This window comes from Cebus imitator, unplaced genomic scaffold (assembly GCF_001604975.1).
Source record: "Cebus imitator isolate Cc_AM_T3 unplaced genomic scaffold, Cebus_imitator-1.0 Scaffold44, whole genome shotgun sequence".
Taxonomy (NCBI): domain Eukaryota; kingdom Metazoa; phylum Chordata; class Mammalia; order Primates; family Cebidae; genus Cebus; species Cebus imitator.
The window spans coordinates 5,358,261-5,367,959 of record NW_016107359.1 but is presented as its reverse complement, the minus strand read 5'-3'; the positions used below and the strand labels follow the sequence as shown (position 1 = coordinate 5,367,959).

General features: G+C 40.7%; 1 protein-coding gene and 1 pseudogene across 4 annotated transcripts in view; one reads left to right on the top strand and one right to left on the bottom strand.

Moving 5' to 3' along the window:
* The window catches only part of PDZD2 (PDZ domain containing 2), a 462,407-nt gene that overhangs the window by 176,351 nt on the left and 276,357 nt on the right, over window positions 1–9,699 (top strand). The window lies entirely within an intron of this gene.
* LOC108303063 lies at window positions 7,326–7,982 on the bottom strand (annotated as a pseudogene).

Here is a 9,699-nt window from a genome sequence, read left to right as displayed (position 1 = left end):
AAAAAAAAAAAAAAATAGATGGCAAACATCTCTTATCAGACTGTAAAAGGTGCTAGACTTAGTTAAATCTCTTCTGAATCAGCAGGAGAGAAAGGAAGGGGATTCTTTATAGAATGTAGACTTTCTCCACAAGAGACAGCTTTGCAGGGCTGTTTCAAAATATGTCAAAAAATATATTTTGGAATAAAATGCTTCAATTTCTGTCAGTGCCTGCTGTCTGTCATATGATGCTATGCGAGAGTCAGGTCAGCATCTGGTATCTTATTGCTACAAAGAGTCTGTTTTGTCTGTCTTGAAATCTCTATTTTAATGTTAATGTTGGTCTGTTGTGCCTGAATTTCAAAGGGAAGGAATGTAATGTGGCATATCTTACCCCCTTTTCCCATCATGGCTTCAACCGGTTTCTCAGGTTTACTTTGGAATCCCCTTGGCCAAGAAGCAGGGTCCTCTCAGCCAGCTGGAGGGCTTAGAATTTTATTTTTGGTTTATATATTAATACATTAAATTATCACATGAACTCTGAAATTTTTTTAAAAAGTTAAATATGTCAATAATTTAAAAAAATATTTTAGGTAAGATTACAAAAATAGTCCAAGAGTATGAAATTGATTCAGCCATTTCATCCTCTTGGCTTATTTCAGGGAGTGAGGATGAAAATATCTTACTATATGGCCGGGCGTGGTGGCTCACATCTGTAATCCCAGCACTTTGGGAGGCCGAGGCGGGCAGATCACCTGAGGTCAGGAGTTTGAGACCAGCCTGGCCAACATGGTGAAACCCCGTCTCTATTAAAAAATAAATAAATAAATAAAAGAAATTATCTTACTATATAGAGGTTTGATGTTTATTTCTAGACAAAGCATTTATTAGAGTAATAGAACTTAAAGATGACTGGGATTTTTATTCTGCAGAAAAGACAAGTGATTCAAATTTGAGCACCTTGAATCACTTATCTCTGAAACCAAGTACAGTAGTTCCCGGTGGCCTCCTTCCTGGAGGCGTTCTTGCAAGGACAGACAAACAACATGTCTCTCCAACGTAAAGATGACGTTGTAACAATAAATAAGAAAGTATCTACTTTTTGAAAGAAAGCCATGCTATGCAAAGGGCATTTTCAAAATGGGTATTAGGAAATGTTTCCATAGTTATATGACTTTTTTTTTTTTTTTACAAAAATGATTACATTTGCCAACAAAAAGTTTCACATGCATCTTTAAAATCTGGAGAACAAAATTTTATATTTTTAAATCTTCCAAAGAATTTTAGAGGAGCTATATGTTAAAAACTATTAAAAGTATGGTAGCTTTCGAGTTTGCAAGAAAAACTTGACAAAGTCAATGTACAGTTTCAACCAAATGTTAGCACAGGTGGTGGATAGGGTTGGAAAATGACTATTAAGATTGATTAAATGCCGCCGCTAACATATTTCTTCCATTTGAATCTATGTATCCTTGTGAGGTATCTCAGCTATGGCAGGTGTTAAAAGCAGCATCCGGCCAGGCATGGTGACTCATGCCTATAATCCCAGCACTTTGGGAGGCTGAGGTGGGCAGATCACTTGATGTCAGGAGTTCGAGACCAGCCTGGCCAAAATATATTTTATCTCTATTAAAAATACAAAAATTAGCTGGCTGTGGTGGTACATGCCTGTAATCCCAGCTACTTGGGAGGCTGAAGTGGGAGGGTCACTTGAACCCAGAGGCAGAGACTGCAGTGAGCCAAGCATTCCAGCCTAGGAGACAGAGTGACACTCTGTCTCAAAAAAAAAAAAAAGTAGCACCCACTTATTATGAACTTACTTCAAGCTATACTTCTGGATTATCACATCTCAAAGTGTTAAAACAAATTTTTGAAAAGCTTGAAGTATATTTAACTACATAACTTTTAAAATACTAAGCACTTCAGGTTAAAAATATATATATATATGTATATATATATATATACACACACACATATATGTGTATATAAATATATATACATATATATATTTTTTGAGACAGTCTCTCTGTGTCACCTGGTGTGTGTCACCAGGCCTGGCTAATTTTTTGTGTTTTTTTAAGAGGTGGTGTTTCACCATGTTGTCCAGCCTGGCCTGAACTCCTGGGTTCAAGCAATTCACCTGCCTCAGCCTGCCTAAGTGCTGGGATTACAGGCGTGAGCCACCACACCCAGCCTCTCAATTTTCTTTTTTTACCGAGAGGCATGAAAAATTAAAACTTTGAAAGAAGTTGTCTCACAAGTAGAGAGTTTAACCCTGTCCTCCTAAGGAAGGTGTCTCTTTTGAGGTTTACAGGATTTAGATGTCTCTCCTCCACCCTGTGTTTACTACCAACCTTCTCCAGAGAACTGGTTTTCCTTGGGATCTATAAACCAGACCTTATTCTAGCTCCTCCACCCGTTTCTCCTCTCTTGTTCTCTAGGTCTGACCTTGAATTCCCAAAGAGAGGAGTCAGCGTGTCCTGGCCAGCTACCCTGCGAGGCACAGACGCACTGGCTCCTCTTGCTAAATGCTTGCTCCCAGGACCATTTGCAAACTCTCTGTGGCTCATTCTGCTCCTGTTTATATATTTTAGAACAACATATTTATAATTCTATCAGTTAATTCCTCAAGTACCCCTTCTCTCCTCCCACACTAATTTTTTTTTATTTCAATGGCAGCTTTGAAACAGCATTTTTTTTTTTTTTTTGACACAGAGTTTCACACTGTTGCCCAGGCTGTAGTGCAGTGGCACAATCTTGGCTCACTGCAATCTCTGCCTCCTGGGTTCAAGCAATTCTCCTGCCTCAGCCTCCGGAGTAGCTGGGACTACAGGCATGCGCCACCACACCCAGCTAATTTTTTTGTATTTTTAGTAGAGATGGGGGTTTCACCACGTTGGTCAGGATGGTCTCGATCTCCTGACCTCGTGATCCACCCAACTCAGCCTCCCAAAGTGCTGGGATTACAGGCGTGAGCCACTGCACCTAGCCCAAAATAGCATTTTAAAGAAAAGAACACCCTAATTCTCCATTAATTTAATTTATCTATGTTAAGATCTAATTTGTGACCATGTGCCTACAGCTCTATCATGCTAACTCAACAGATTTAATATTTCTATTTCCTTGTAATCTATGTTTATCTACAATATGTTTTTCAGACTACCTTTATTGATTCTTTTCACTGGAAAAGAATGCTTTTACCATGTGCATGCAATAGAATGGAAGGACAATGAATGAAAAGTTTCCTCAGTTCAGACCTCCATTTTCTTGTCACTACCTCCAGCTACACCCCAAGCCTCACTCTGTTCCCAGTATCTTTCCAGGGATTCTCTAACCATCTACAAATACTCTCTGTTATCTTCTTTTTTACACAATGGGTGCACACTCTCCACAGTATTCTGAATCTTAACCTTTGTTTTTAAATCTCAAAAACCCGTCTTAGCACTTATTTCAAATCAGAACATGTCACTTTGTCTCTTGTTCTTTTTAACAGCTGTGTAGTATCCCACTGGAGTTTCCTCATGTGATTTATTTGATCAGTCACCAACTGGTGGTGGTTTTTTTTTTTTCTGTGTTAAGATTCTGAACTCGGTGTGGTGGTTCACGTCTGTAATCCCAGCACTTTGTGCGGCTGAGGGGGGATGAATCACCTGAAGTCAGGAGTTCGAGAACAGCCTGACCAATATGGTAAAAACCTATCTCTACCAAAAATACAAAAATTAGCTGGGAGTGGTGGCACATGCCTGTGATCCCAGCTACTCAGGAGGCTGAGACAGGAGAATCGCTCAAACCTGGGAGGTGGAGGTTGCAGTGAGCCAAGATCGTGCCACTGCACTCCAGCCCGGGCAACAGAGCGAGACTTCTCGAACTCTGCAATAAATTTTATGTTCGTATGTCTGTGTGTGTATGTGTAAGTGTATGTAATGGATAAATTCCTTGAAGTGGGATCCTCAAATAAATCACATTCTAAATTTGTTATTCTTATTGCAAATTGCTTTCCCCAAGAGATTATACTAATTTGTATCCCCACTGACAATATACAAAAGTGCTGTTTTTCTCACAGCATCACAAACACCACAGGAATTACTTTTAATCATACTACATGCAGAATTCTCTATTATCCTTTTCTTACTCACACAATGGGTGGGTTCAGTCACTTGACAGGTGACAGCCCAATGATGACGGTGAAGGAGGATTTGGCAAGGGATTTTATTCCTTGCAATAAGGAGAACACCAGGGATAGCTCCCAAAGCACTGCCTCCCCAAGCCCTGGGCGGGGTCTGGCATTATAAGCATAAGGTAATGAGGTGTAACCTGATTGGATCTTGCAATGAGGAGATGCTGGGATACGTGATATGGCTGGATCTGGCCATGGGTTGATGCCAGAGCTCAATCTGATTGGATTCTGGATCCTGCCACACAGTGTCCACTTCTTCATTCCATCCCACTCCTCAGCCCAAACACTTAGGTTCTTCCTGTGGTTGCAGGCTTGGTTTATCTAGGCATGCTGAGGTCACATGACTCAGGGGTCCATGGCGAATGAAAAACAGATCTTGATGTAAAAAGATCACATGCGGTGGTTCACACCGTAATCCCAGCACTTTGGGAAGCCGAGTCAGGTGGATCACAAGGTCAGGAGATTGAGACTATTTTGGCCAACATGGTGAAACCCCGTCTCAACTAAAAGTACAAAAATTAGCTGGGTGTGGTGGCATGCTCCTGTAATCCCAGCTCCTCAGGAAGCTGAGGCAGGAGAATTCCTTGAACCTGGGAGGTGGAGGTTGCAGTGTGCCGAGATCATGCCCCTGCACTCCAGCCTGGGCAACAGAGCGAGAATCCCTTTCAAAAAAAAAAAAACAACAAAAACAAACAAAACAGCAAAAGCGAAACCAGATTGGTCTGGTGTGGCTACACTTTTCCCTTAACACATTTGAGCATGTTCCTCCTTGTTAAGTAGTCTTCATAGGTATAATCATCGGCGGTAATTGAGGTAAGCATGTTCTTTCTGTCCTTGCCAGTTGTCAGTGTTATATTTAACACTGCATTTATTTTTTTTTTACTTTTTAAAAAATTTTATTTTTTCATCCTCATCTTCTCTGTGTCGTTTCAATTTTAGCATATGTGCTGCTTAAAATGCTTGTGACCATGACTTTTTTTTCCTTTTGAACCATCCTTTTAGGACAGATTTCATGGAATGAAGGTATTATGTCAAAGGACATTTTTGCCAAATTGTGTTAGACACATTGTTTTACCAGATTACACCCCTAACAATAATGTATGAATGCCAGTGTGCTGGAAGCATTTCCATGTTGGATATTAAAATTTAAATTTATGTTTTCTTAATGAAAATATGGCTCATTTTTGTAGTTTTAATTTGCATTTATTTGATCAGGAAGTTTGGCCATTTTGCCCTAGTTTTTTTTTTTTCTATTTTATTTTACCTGTCATCTAAACGATCTATTCATGTCTTTTGTCCATTATCTTTTGGGGCCCTCATCTGCAGCACTGGGCGTGCATTTAGATGTTATAGATGTTAATCTTTTTACCCCGTGTGGTTAAAATTCTCCTTAATCTTTTAAATGTTGTTATTACTGTATGGAAGTTTTAACTGTTTCTGTAAGTAAGTCTGAGCTTTTTCTTTTATAATTATGTTTTCACTGCTTCAAATCCTAGGATGATGTCATTTTCCCAAAGACCTGTAACTCTCTTCTACCAATTTTAGTGATTATATTTTTAAATTTATCTTTATAATTTACATTTTAACAGCCAGTCACGGTGGCTCACACCTGTAATCCAGCACTTTGGGAGGCCGAGGCGGGTGGATCACCTGAGGTCAGGAGTTCAAGACCAGCCTGGCCAACATGGTGAAACATTGTCTCTACTGAAAATAGAAAAATTAGCTGGGCATGGTGGCAGGCGCCTGTAATCTCAGCTGCTTGGGAGGCTTAGGCAGGAGAATCACTAGAACCCAGGAGGCAGAGGCTGCAGTAAGCTGAGACCGACCACTGCACTCCAGCCTGGGTGACAGAGCAAGACTCCATCTCAAAAAAAAAAAAGAAAAGAAAAAAGAAAAAGAAAAAAAACCAGCACACAATTCGGCCCATCGCAGTGGCTCAGGCCTGTAATCTCAGCACTTTGGAGGCCAAGGCGGGCGGATCACTTGAGGTCGGGAGTTCAAGACCAGCCTGACCAACATGGTGAAACCCTGTCTTTAAAAAAATAAATAAAATTAAATTAAAAATTAAAAAATTAAATAAATAAATTTTAATTTAATGAGCCTTTATTTTGATGTTTGCTGGAAATTATAAATCTAATTTTTTTCTAAGTAGCTATTTAATTATCTAAATACCATTTATTTTATTTTATTTTATTTTATTTATTTATTTTTTATTAAGATAGGGTTTCACCATATTGGTCAGGCTGGTTTCGAACTCCGAACCTCAGGTGATCCACTAGCCTTGGCCTCCCAAAGTGCTGGGATTACCACGCCCTGCCTAAATACCATTTATTAATCATTAATTTTCCTCAATTTGTGAGGTTTGATTTATTATGTTTTTTAAAATTATACTTTAAGTTCTGGGATACATGTGCAGAATGTGCAGGTTTGTTACATAGGTATACATGTGCCGTGGTGGTTTGCTGCACCCATCAACCTGTCATCTAGGTTTTAAGCCCTGCGTGCATTAGGTATTTGTCCTAATGCTCACTCTCCCTTTGCCTCCGGACCCCCAATAGGCCCGGTGTGTGATGTTCCCCTCCCTGTGTCCATGTGTTCTCATTTTTCAGCTCTCACTTATGAGTGAGAACATGTGGTGTTTGGTTTTCTGTTTTTGTGTTAGTTTGCTGAAAATGATGGTTTCCAGCTTCATCCATGTCCCTGCAAAGGACATGAGCTCATTCTGTTTTATGGCTGCATAGTATTCCATGGTGTATATGTGCCACATTTTCTTTATCCAGTCTATCACTGATGGGCATTTGGGTTGGTTCCAAGTCTTTGCTATTATAAATAGTGCTGCAATAAACATACGTGTTGATGTATCTTTATAGTAGAATGATGTATAATCTTTTGGGAATATACCCAGTAATGGGATGATTTATTATGATTTATACGTATACATACACACACTTGTTTTCATACACATTTTTTTTGAGACGGGTCTCTCTTTGTCGCCCAAGATGGAGTGCAGTGGCATGATCTCTGCTCATTGCAGCCTCAACCTCTTGGGCTCAAGTAATCCTCCCACTTCAGCCCCCAAAGTAGCGAGGAGTACATGTATGCACCACCACACCCGGCTAATTTTTTTGTAGTTTTCTTTTTTTCCAAATCAATAGGTTCTTTTATTGCATCATTTAAACATTACACATAGGTCTTAGGAATCATCCAGCATCTTGTTTCTGTAGCTGGACAACTCTTAGATCTTACTCATCACCCTGCTGAACAGTTCCTTTTTCAGAAACATAGACACCATCCAAATATTTCCTGATATTCTTGTTTTTAACTGTTGTGGCTTGCTGAATCAAAGCCGCTGAATTTGAAACAACTTCAATGCCATTTCCTTCAAGGATTAGTTCATCTTTCTGGGCTTGAGATATTGAACAAGGAATACCTGGCCTCATCCGAACCCTGGGGATATATATTTCACCCAAGAAATTTCGGATTTCAACAAGAGACCGGTTCTCCTGGATAACGACGTTGATGGGGAGGTTAGCATGCACAGACCTCATCTTGTGACAGAAGCCCAGTGCAACACCCTTTGTCATATTCGGTGCATGACTACAAATAGTCCCAACAGTAGCCAGCTCCTTTCTGTCACCCACCATTTGTCAACCTGGAGCCTCTTTTTTTTCTTTCCAAGAGGATTGAGTTCTACATTGATGTGTTTGAAGTCCCTCCACAGCATTCCTCTGGGGTCCTTCATGATAACCCTGCATCCCTTCAGAGTAACGTTGACATTTTCTGGAATGTCAACAGGCTGATTGCTGAGAACGGTCTTTATTCTCATAGTAGATGCGGCAAAAAACAAAACCAAAAACAAAACAAAACATAAAAAAAAGACAAAAAAAATTAAATGAAAGTTGCCAGAAATAAAAAAAAAACAAAAAAACATGTTTTGTAGTTTTTACAGAGAATGGGTTTCACATGTCACCTAGGTTGGTCTCAAACTCCTGCATTCAAGCAGTCTGCCCACATCGAGCTCCCAAAGTGCTGGGATTACAGGTGTGAGCCACCACACCCAGCAATATGCACACATTTCCATTTCTGGGTATTCTATTTTTCTTCTGATCTGTATGTCTATTTAATGCTCATTACCCAGTCTTTTAATTGTGTTGTAACATCTAGTAGTGCTAGTTCCCTCCTCCATCTCATTGATGAAACTTTTTCTAGTATTCTTTGGAATTCTTATCCCCTAAAATTTCCAAAGTATTGTTAAGTCACGTGGTTGAGTTTCTAAGGCCATCCCAGGGCATGCCGTCTTCTCTAGCATGGCCTATGCTTCAGGGCCCAGTGAAAGGCCCTGCATAAAGGCTTTCCTCCTCCTGCTCCTGCAAACATCTCAGACCTGCACATCCACATAATCTATGTGGAGTAGTATCCAGGATTCTCAAATGGTCCCCCAGTTCCAGACACCCTATTGTGTACATGTCTTGCCTAATCCTCAGGACTTTGAATTTGATGGATTTTACTCTGGTGACTAGGTTATGTTACAGAGCACAGTTGACGTTAAGAAAGGGAGATTAGCCAGGCGCGGTGGCTCAAGCCTGTAATCCCAGCACTTTGGGAGGCCGAGGCGGGTGGATCACTTGAGGTCAGGAGTTCGAAACCAGCCTGTCCAACATGGCGAAACCCTGTCTCTAAATAAAATACTAAAAATACAAAATTAGCCGGGCATGGTGGTGCATGCCTGTAATCCCAGCTACCTGGGCGGCTGAGGCAGGAGAATCGCTTGAACCTGGGAGGCAAAGGTTGTAGTGAGCCGAGATTGCGCCATTGCACTCCAGCCTGGGCAACAAGAGCAAAGCCCTATCTCAGAAAAAAAAAAAAAAAAAAAAAAAAGAAAGGGAGAATATCCAGGTGGTCCTGACCTAATCACATTAGCCCATTAAAAGCAGAGAGTTTGGCCGGGCGAGGTGGCTCTCACTTATAATCCCAGCACTTTGGGAGGCCAAAGCTGGCAGATTACTTGAGGTCAGGAGTTCGAGACCAGCCTGGCCAACATGGTGAAACTTGTCTCTGCTAAAAATACAAAAAAAAAATAGCTGGGCATGGTGGCATGTGCCTGTAATCTCAGCTACTTGGGAAGCTGAGGCACAAGAATTGCTTGAACCCAGGAGGCGGAGGTTGCAGTGAGCCAAGATCACACCACTGCACTCCAGCCTGGGCAACAGAGTGAGACTGTCTCAAAAAACAAACAAGCAAAACAAACAAAGCAGAGAGTTTGGCAGCTAACACAAGTGACAGTCAGAGAAATGCTCCAGCAGGTCTAGAGGAAGGCAAATAATCCCCATTGTGAACTGCAGATGAAGAGGTGCAACCTCTAGGAGCTGAAAGCAGTCCCTGATTGCAACTCATAGGCAAAAGGTACCTCAGGCCTCCAACCACAAAGAACTGAACTTTGCCAACAACTGGTGAGCTTGGAAGAGATAGGAGCAGGAAAACCACCTCTCTCCTCTTATGGTCCTGAGAATTGAGATAAGATAGATTTTTTTTTTTTTTTTTTT